Source organism: Triticum aestivum, chromosome 3D, assembly GCF_018294505.1.
Source record: "Triticum aestivum cultivar Chinese Spring chromosome 3D, IWGSC CS RefSeq v2.1, whole genome shotgun sequence".
In the NCBI taxonomy this organism is placed as follows: Eukaryota; Viridiplantae; Streptophyta; class Magnoliopsida; order Poales; family Poaceae; genus Triticum; species Triticum aestivum.
Window position 1 is genome coordinate 513,588,735 of NC_057802.1, and position 8,118 is coordinate 513,596,852.

The window sequence follows — 8,118 nt, forward strand, 5'->3', positions numbered from 1 at the left end:
GTGCGACACTTGCAGTTGCATTAATAGTGTCGGACATGCAACTGGCCCGCCCCCTCTCCCGCCTCCCACACCGACAAAACAAAGGTCTAGTTGCAACCACGTTGGGGGACATGCAATTTTGGTCGGGTGCGACGCTTGCAGTTGCGGGGATGTTGTCGGGCTTGCAACTGGTCCGCCCCCTCTACCATCTCCCCTTCCGACAGAACAAAAAAGTCCAGTTACAGTCGGGCTAGAAGACATGCAGGTGTGGCCGGGTGCGACACTTCAGTTGCATGCCTAGTGTCGGACATGCAACTGCCCCCCTCCCCGGTCAAAACAAAGGTCCAGTTGCAACCATGTTGGGGGACATGCAGTTGTGGTCGGGTGCAACACTTGCAGTTGCTGTTGGGGAACGTAGTAATTTCAAAAAAAAATCCTATGCACACGCAAGATCATGGTGATGCATAGCAACGAGAGGGGAGAGTGTGTCCACGTACCCTCGTAGACCGAAAGCGGAAGCGTTAGCATAACGCGGTTGATGTAGTCGAACGTCTTCACGATCCGACCGATCAAGTACCGAACGCACGACACCTCCGAGTTCAGCACACGTTCAACTCGATGACGTCCCTCGAACTCCGATCCAGCCGAGCTTTGAGGGAGAGTTCCATCAGCACGACGGCGTGGTGACGATGATGATGTTCTACCGACGCAGGGCTTCGCCTAAGCACCGCTACAGTATTATCGAGGTGGACTATGATGGAGGGGGGCACCGCACACGGCTAAAAGGTCAATCGATCAATTGTTGTGTCTATGGGGTGCCCCCCTGCCCACGTATATAAAGGAGCAAGAGGGGAGGCGGCCGGCCAAGGAGGAGGGCGCACCAAGGGGAGAGTTCCGGGAGTAGGACTCCTCCTTTCCTTGTTGGAGTAGGAGAGAAGGAAAGAGGGGGAGAGGGCTGCACCCCTTGTCCAATTCGGACCAGAGGGGGGTGCGCGCCTCCTTCCTTTTGGCCTCTCTCCACTATTCCCGTATGGCCCAATAAGGCCCAATACTTCTCCCCGGCGAATTCCCGTAACTCTCTGGTACTCCGATAAATACCCGAATCACTCGGAACCTTTCCGAAGTCCGAATATAGTCGTCCAATATATCGATCTTTACGTCTCGGCCATTTCGAGACTCCTCGTCATGTCCCCGATCTCATCCGGGACTCCGAACTACCTTCGGTACATCAAAACACCATGTGATTTAACACCAATAATTCACATCACCATGTGATTAACACCCATAGTTCACATCGTCATGTGACCAACAGCCAAAGGGTTTACTAGAGTCAATAATCTAGTTCACATCGCTATGTGATTAACACCCAAAGAGTACTAAGGTGTGATCATGTTTTGCTTGTGAGATAATTTTAGTCAACGGGTCTATCACATTCAGATCCGTAAGTATTTTGCAAATTCTATGTCTACAATGCTCTGCACGGAGCTACTCTAGCTAATAGCTCCCACTTTCAATATGTATCCAGATTCAGATTTAGAGTCATCTGGATCAGTGTCAAAAACTTGCATCAACGTAACCCTTTACGATGAACCTTTTGTCACCTCCATAATCGAGAAACATATCCTTATTCTGTTGGGTAACGTAGTAATTTCAAAAAAAATCCTACGCACACGCAAGATCATGGTGATGCATAGCAACGAGAGGGGAGAGTGTTGTCCACATACCCTCGTAGACCGACAGCGGAAGCGTTATCACAACGCGGTTGATGTAGTCGTACGTCTTCATGATCCGACCGATCAAGTACCGAACGCACGGCACCTCCGAGTTCTACACACGTTCAGCTCGATGACGTCCCTCGAACTCCGATCCAGTCGAGTGTTGAGGGAGAGTTTCGTCAGCACGACGGCGTGGTGACGATGTTGATGTTCCACCGACGCAGGGCTTCGCCTAAGCTTCGCCACGGTATTATCGAGGTGTAATATGGTGGAGGGGGGCACCGCACACGGCTAAAATATCGTATATCAAGTGTGTTGAGAGGTGCCCCCTGCCCCCGTATATAAAGGAGCAAGGGGGAGGCCGGCTGCCCTAGGCGCGCCAAGGAGAGGGGGGAGTCCTCCTCCTAGTAGGAGTAGGACTCCCCTTTCCTAGTCCAACTAGGAAAAGAAGGGGGGAAGGAAAGAGAGGGAGAGGGAGAGGGAAAGGGGGCTGCGCCCCCTCTCCTAGTCCAACTAGGATTCCTCCTGGGAGGGGGCGCACCACCTCCTGGCTGCTGCCCTCTCTCTCCCCTCAAGGCCCACTAAGGCCCAATACTTCCCTCGGGGGGTTTCGGTAACCCTCCGGCACTCCGGTTTAATTCGAAACTTCTCCGGAACACTTCCGGTGTCCGAATATAGTCGTCCAATATATCAATCTTTATGTCTCGACCATTTCGAGACTCCTCGTCATGTCCGTGATCACATCCGGGACTCCGAACAACCTTCGGTACATCAAAACATATAAACTCATAATATAACTGTCATCGCAACGTAAAGCGTGCGGACCCTTCGGGTTCGAGAACTATGTAGACATGACCGAGACACCTCTCCGGTCAATAACCAATAGCGGAACCTGGATGCTCATATTGGTTCCGACATATTCTACGAAGATCTTTATCGGTCAAACCGCATAACAACATACGTTGTTCCCTTTGTCATCGGTATGTTACTTGCCCGAGATTCGATCGTCGGTATCTCGATACCTAGTTCAATCTCGTTACCGGCAAGTCTCTTTACTCGTTCCGTAATACATCATCCCGCAACTATCTCATTAGTCACAATGCTTGCAAGGCTTATAGTGATGTGCATTACCGAGTGGGCCCAGAGATACCTCTCCGACAATCGGAGTGACAAATCCTAATCTCGAAATACGCCAACCCAACAAGTACCTTTGGAGACACCTGTAGAGCACCTTTATAATCACCCATTTACGTTGTGACGTTTGGTAGCACACAAAGTGTTCCTCCGGTAAACGGGAGTTGCATAATCTCATAGTCATAGGAACATGTATAAGTCATGAAGAAAGGAATAGCAACATACTAAACGATCGGGTGCTAAGCTAACGGAATGGGTCATCTCAATCACGTCATTCTCCTAATGAGGTGATCCCGTTAATCAAATGACAACTCATGTCTATGGCTAGGAAACATAACCATCTTTGATTAACGAGCTAGTCAAGTAGAGGCATACTAGTGACACTCTGTTTGTCTATGTATTCACACATGTATTATGTTTCCGGTTAATAAAATTCTAGCATGAATAATAAACATTTATCATGATATAAGGAAATATATAATACTTTATTATTGCCTCTAGGGCATATTTCCTTCAGTCTCCCACTTGCACTAGAGTCAATAATCTAGATTACATAGTAATGATTCTTACACCCATGGAGTCTTGGTGCTGATCATGTTTTGCTCGTGGAAGAGGCTTAGTCAACGGGTCTGCAACATTCAGATCCGTATGTATCTTGCAAATTTCTATGTCTCCCACCTGGACTAAATCCCGGATGGAATTGAAGCGTCTTCTGATGTGCTTGGTTCTCTTGTGAAATCTGGATTCCTTTGCTAAGGCAATTGCACCAGTATTGTCACAAAAGATTTTCATTGGTCCCGATGTACTAGGTATGACACCTAGATCGGATATGAACTCCTTCATCCAGACTCCTTCATTTGCTGCTTCTGAAGCAGCTATGTATTCCGCTTCACACGTAGATCCCGCCACGACACTTTGCTTAGAACTGCACCAACTGACAGCTCCACCGTTCAATGTAAATACGTATCCGGTTTGCAATTTCGAATCGTCTGGATCAGTGTCAAAGCTTGCATCAACGTAACCACTTACGATGAGCTCTTTGTCACCTCCATAAACGAGAAACATATCCTTAGTCCTTTTCAGGTATTTCAGGATGTTCTTGACCGCTGTCCAGTGATCCACTCCTGGATTACTTTGGTACCTTCCTGCTAAACTTATAGCAAGGGACACATCAGGTCTAGTACACAGAATTGCATACATGATAGAGCCTATGGCTGAAGCATAGGGAACATCTTTCATCTTCTCTCTATCTTCTGCAGTGGTCGGGCATTGAGTCTAACTCAATCTCACACCTTGTAGTACAGGGAAGAACCCTTTCTTTGCTTGATCCATTTTGAACTTCTTCAAAACTTTGTCAAGGTATGTGCTTTGTGAAAGTCCAATTAAGCGTCTTGATCTATCTCTATAGATCTTAATGCCTAATATATATGCAGCTTCACCGAGGTCTTTCATTGAAAAACTCTTATTCAAGTATCCCTTTATGCTATCCAGAAATTCTATATCATTTCCAATCAGTAATATGTCATCCACATATAATATCAGAAATGCTATCGAGCTCCCACTCACTTTCTTGTAAATACAGGCTTCTCCAAAAGTCTGTATAAAACCAAATGCTTTGATCACACTATCAAAGCGTTTATTCCAACTCCGAGAGGCTTGCACCAATCCATAAATGGATCGCTGGAGCTTGCACACTTTGTTAGCTCCCTTTGGATCGACAAAACCTTCCGGTTGCATCATATATAACTCTTCTTCCAGAAATCCATTCAGGAATGCAGTTTTGACATCCATTTGCCAAATTTCATAATCATAAAATGCGGCAATTGCTAACATGATTCGGACAGACTTAAGCATCGCTACGGGTGAGAAGGTCTCATCGTAGTCAATCCCTTGAACTTGTCGAAAACCTTTCGCAACAAGTCGAGCTTTATAGACAGTAACATTACCATCAGTGTCAGTCTTCTTCTTGAAGATCCATTTATTTTTAATGGCTTGCCGACCATCGGGCAAGTCAACCAAAGTCCATACTTTATTCTCATACATGGATCCCATCTCGGATTTCATGGCTTCAAGCCATTTTGCGGAATCTGGGCTCACCATCGCTTCTTCATAGTTCGTAGGTTCGTCATGGTCTAGTAACATGACCTCCAGAACAGGATTGCCGTACCACTCTGGTGCGGATCTTGATCTAGTTGACCTACGAGGTTCAGGAATAACTTGATCTGAAGTTTCATGATCATTATCATTAACTTCCTCACTAATTGGTGTAGGTGTCACAGAAACTGATTTCTGCTATGATCTACTTTCCAATAAGGGAGCAGGTACATTTACCTCATCAAGTTCTACTTTCCTCCCACTCACATCTTTCGAGAGAAACTCCTTCTCTAGAAAGGATCCATTCTTAGCAACGAATATCTTGCCTTCGGATCTGTGATAGAAGGTGTACCCAACAGTCTCCTTTGGGTATCCTATGAAGACACATTTTTCCGATTTAGGTTCGAGCTTATCAGGTTGGTGTTTCTTCACATAAGCATCGCAACCCCAAACTTTAAGATACGACAACTTTGGTTTCTTGCCAAACCATAGTTCATAAGGCGTCGTCTCAACGGATTTCGATGGTGTCCTATTTAGAGTGAATGCAGCCGTCTCTAAAGCATAACCCCAAAACGATAGCGGTAAATCAGTAAGAGACATCATAGATCGCACCATATCTAATAAAGTACGATTACGACGTTCGGACACACCATTACGCTGTGGTGTTCCGGGTGGCGTGAGTTGCGAAACAATTCCGCATTGTTTCAAATGTAGGCCAAACTCGTAACTCAAATATTCTCCTCCACGATCAGATCATAGGAATATTATTTTCTTGTTACGATGATTTTCAACTTCACTCTGAAATTCTTTGAACTTTTCAAATGTTTCAGACTTATGTTTCATTAAGTAGATATACCCATATCTGCTCAAATCATCTGTGAAGGTGAGAAAATAACGATATCCGCCACGAGCCTCAATATTCATCGGACCACATACATCTGTATGTATGATTTCCAACAAATTTGTTGCTCTCTCCATAGTTCCGGAGAACGGTGTTTTGGTCATCTTGCCCATGAGGCACGGTTCGCAAGTACCAAGTGATTCAAAATCAAGTGATTCCAAAATTCCATCAGTATGGAGTTTCTTCATGCGCTTTACACCGATATGACCCAAACGGCAGTGCCACAAATAAGTTGCACTGTCATTATCAACTCTGCATCTTTTGGCTTCGACATTATGAATATGTGTATCACTACTATCGAGATTCATTAAAAATAGACCACTCTTTAAGGGTGCATGACCATAAAAGATATTATTCATATAAATAGAACAACCATTATTCTCTGATTTAAATGAATAACCGTCTCGCATTAAACAAGATCCAGATATAATGTTCATGCTCAACGCTGGCACCAAATAACAATTATTTAGGTCTAAAACTAATCCCGAAGGTAGATGTAGAGGTAGCGTGCCGACGGCGATCACATCGACTTTGGAACCATTTCCCACGCGCATCGTCACCTCCTCCTTAGCCAATCTTCGCTTAATCCGTAGCCCCTGTTTCGAGTTGCAAATATTAGCAACAGAACCAGTATCAAATACCCAGGTGCTACTGCGAGTATTAGTAAGGTACACATCAATAACATGTATATCACATATACCTTTGTTAACCTTGCCATCCTTCTTATCCGCCAAATACTTGGGGCAGTTCCGCTTCCAGTGACCAGTCTGCTTACAGTAGAAGCACTCAGTTTCAGGCTTAGGTCCAGACTTGGATTTCTTCTCCTGAACAGCAACTTGCTTGCTGTTCTTCTTGAAGTTCCCTTTCTTCTTCCCTTTGCCCTTTTTCTTGAAACTAGTGGTTTTACTGACCATCAACAGTTGATGCTCCTTTTTGATTTCTACCTCCGCTGCCTTTAGCATTGCGAAGAGCTCGGGAATTGTCTTATCCATCCCTTGCATGTTATAGTTCATCACGAAGCTCTTGTAGCTTGGTGGCAGTGATTGAAGAATTCTGTCAACGACGCAATCATCCGGAAGTTGAACTCCCAGTTGAATCAAGTGATTATTATACCCAGACATTCTGAGTATATGCTCACTGACAGAACTATTCTCTTCCATCTTGCAGCTATAGAACTTATTGGAGACTTCATATCTCTCAATCCGGGCATTTGCTTGAAATATTAACTTCAACTCCTGGAACATCTCATATGCTCCATGACGTTCAAAACGTCGTTGAAGACCCGGTTCTAAGTCGTAAAGCATGGCACACTGAACTATTGAGTAGTCATCAGCTTTGCTCTGCCAGACGTTCATAACTTCTGGCGTTGCTCTTGCAGGAGGCCTGGCACCTAGCGGTGCTTCCAGGACGTAATTCTTCTGTGCAGCAATGAGGATAATCCTCAAGTTACGGACCCAGTCCATGTAATTGCTACCATCATCTTTCAACTTAGCTTTCTCAAGGAACGCTTTAAAATTCAACAGAACAACAGCACGGGCCATTTATCTACAATTAACATAGACAAGCAAGATACTATCACGTACTAAGTTCATGATAAATTTAAGTTCAATTAATCATATTACTTAAGAACTCCCACTTAGATAGATATCCCTCTAATCTTCTAAGTGATTACGTGATCCAAATCAACTAAACCATGTCCGATCATCACGTGAGATGGAGTTGTTTCAATGGTGAACATCACTATGTTGATCATATCTACTATATGATTCACGCTCGACCTTTCGGTCTCCGTGTTCCGAGGCCATATCTGCATATGCTAGGCTCGTCAAGTTTAACCTAAGTATTCCGCGTGTGCAACTGTTTTGCACCCGTTGTATTTGAACGTAGAGCCTATCACACCCGATCATCACGTGGTGTCTCAGCATGAAGAACTTTCGCAACGGTGCATACTCAGGGAGAACACTTTTATCTTGAAATTTTAGTGAGAGATCATCTTATAATGCTACTGTCAATCAAAGCAAGATAAGATGCATAAAGGATTAACATCACATGCAATCAATATAAGTGGTATGATATGGCCATCATCATCTTGTGCTTGTGATCTCCATCTCCGAAGCACCGTGCTTGTGATCTCCATCTCCGAAGCACCGTCATGATCACCATCGTCACCGGCGCGACACCTTGATCTCCATCGTAGTATCGTTGTCGTCTCGCCAACTTTTTTCTTTTACTACTATCGCTACCGCTTAGTGATAAAGTAAAACTATTACATGGCGATTGCATTTCATACAATAA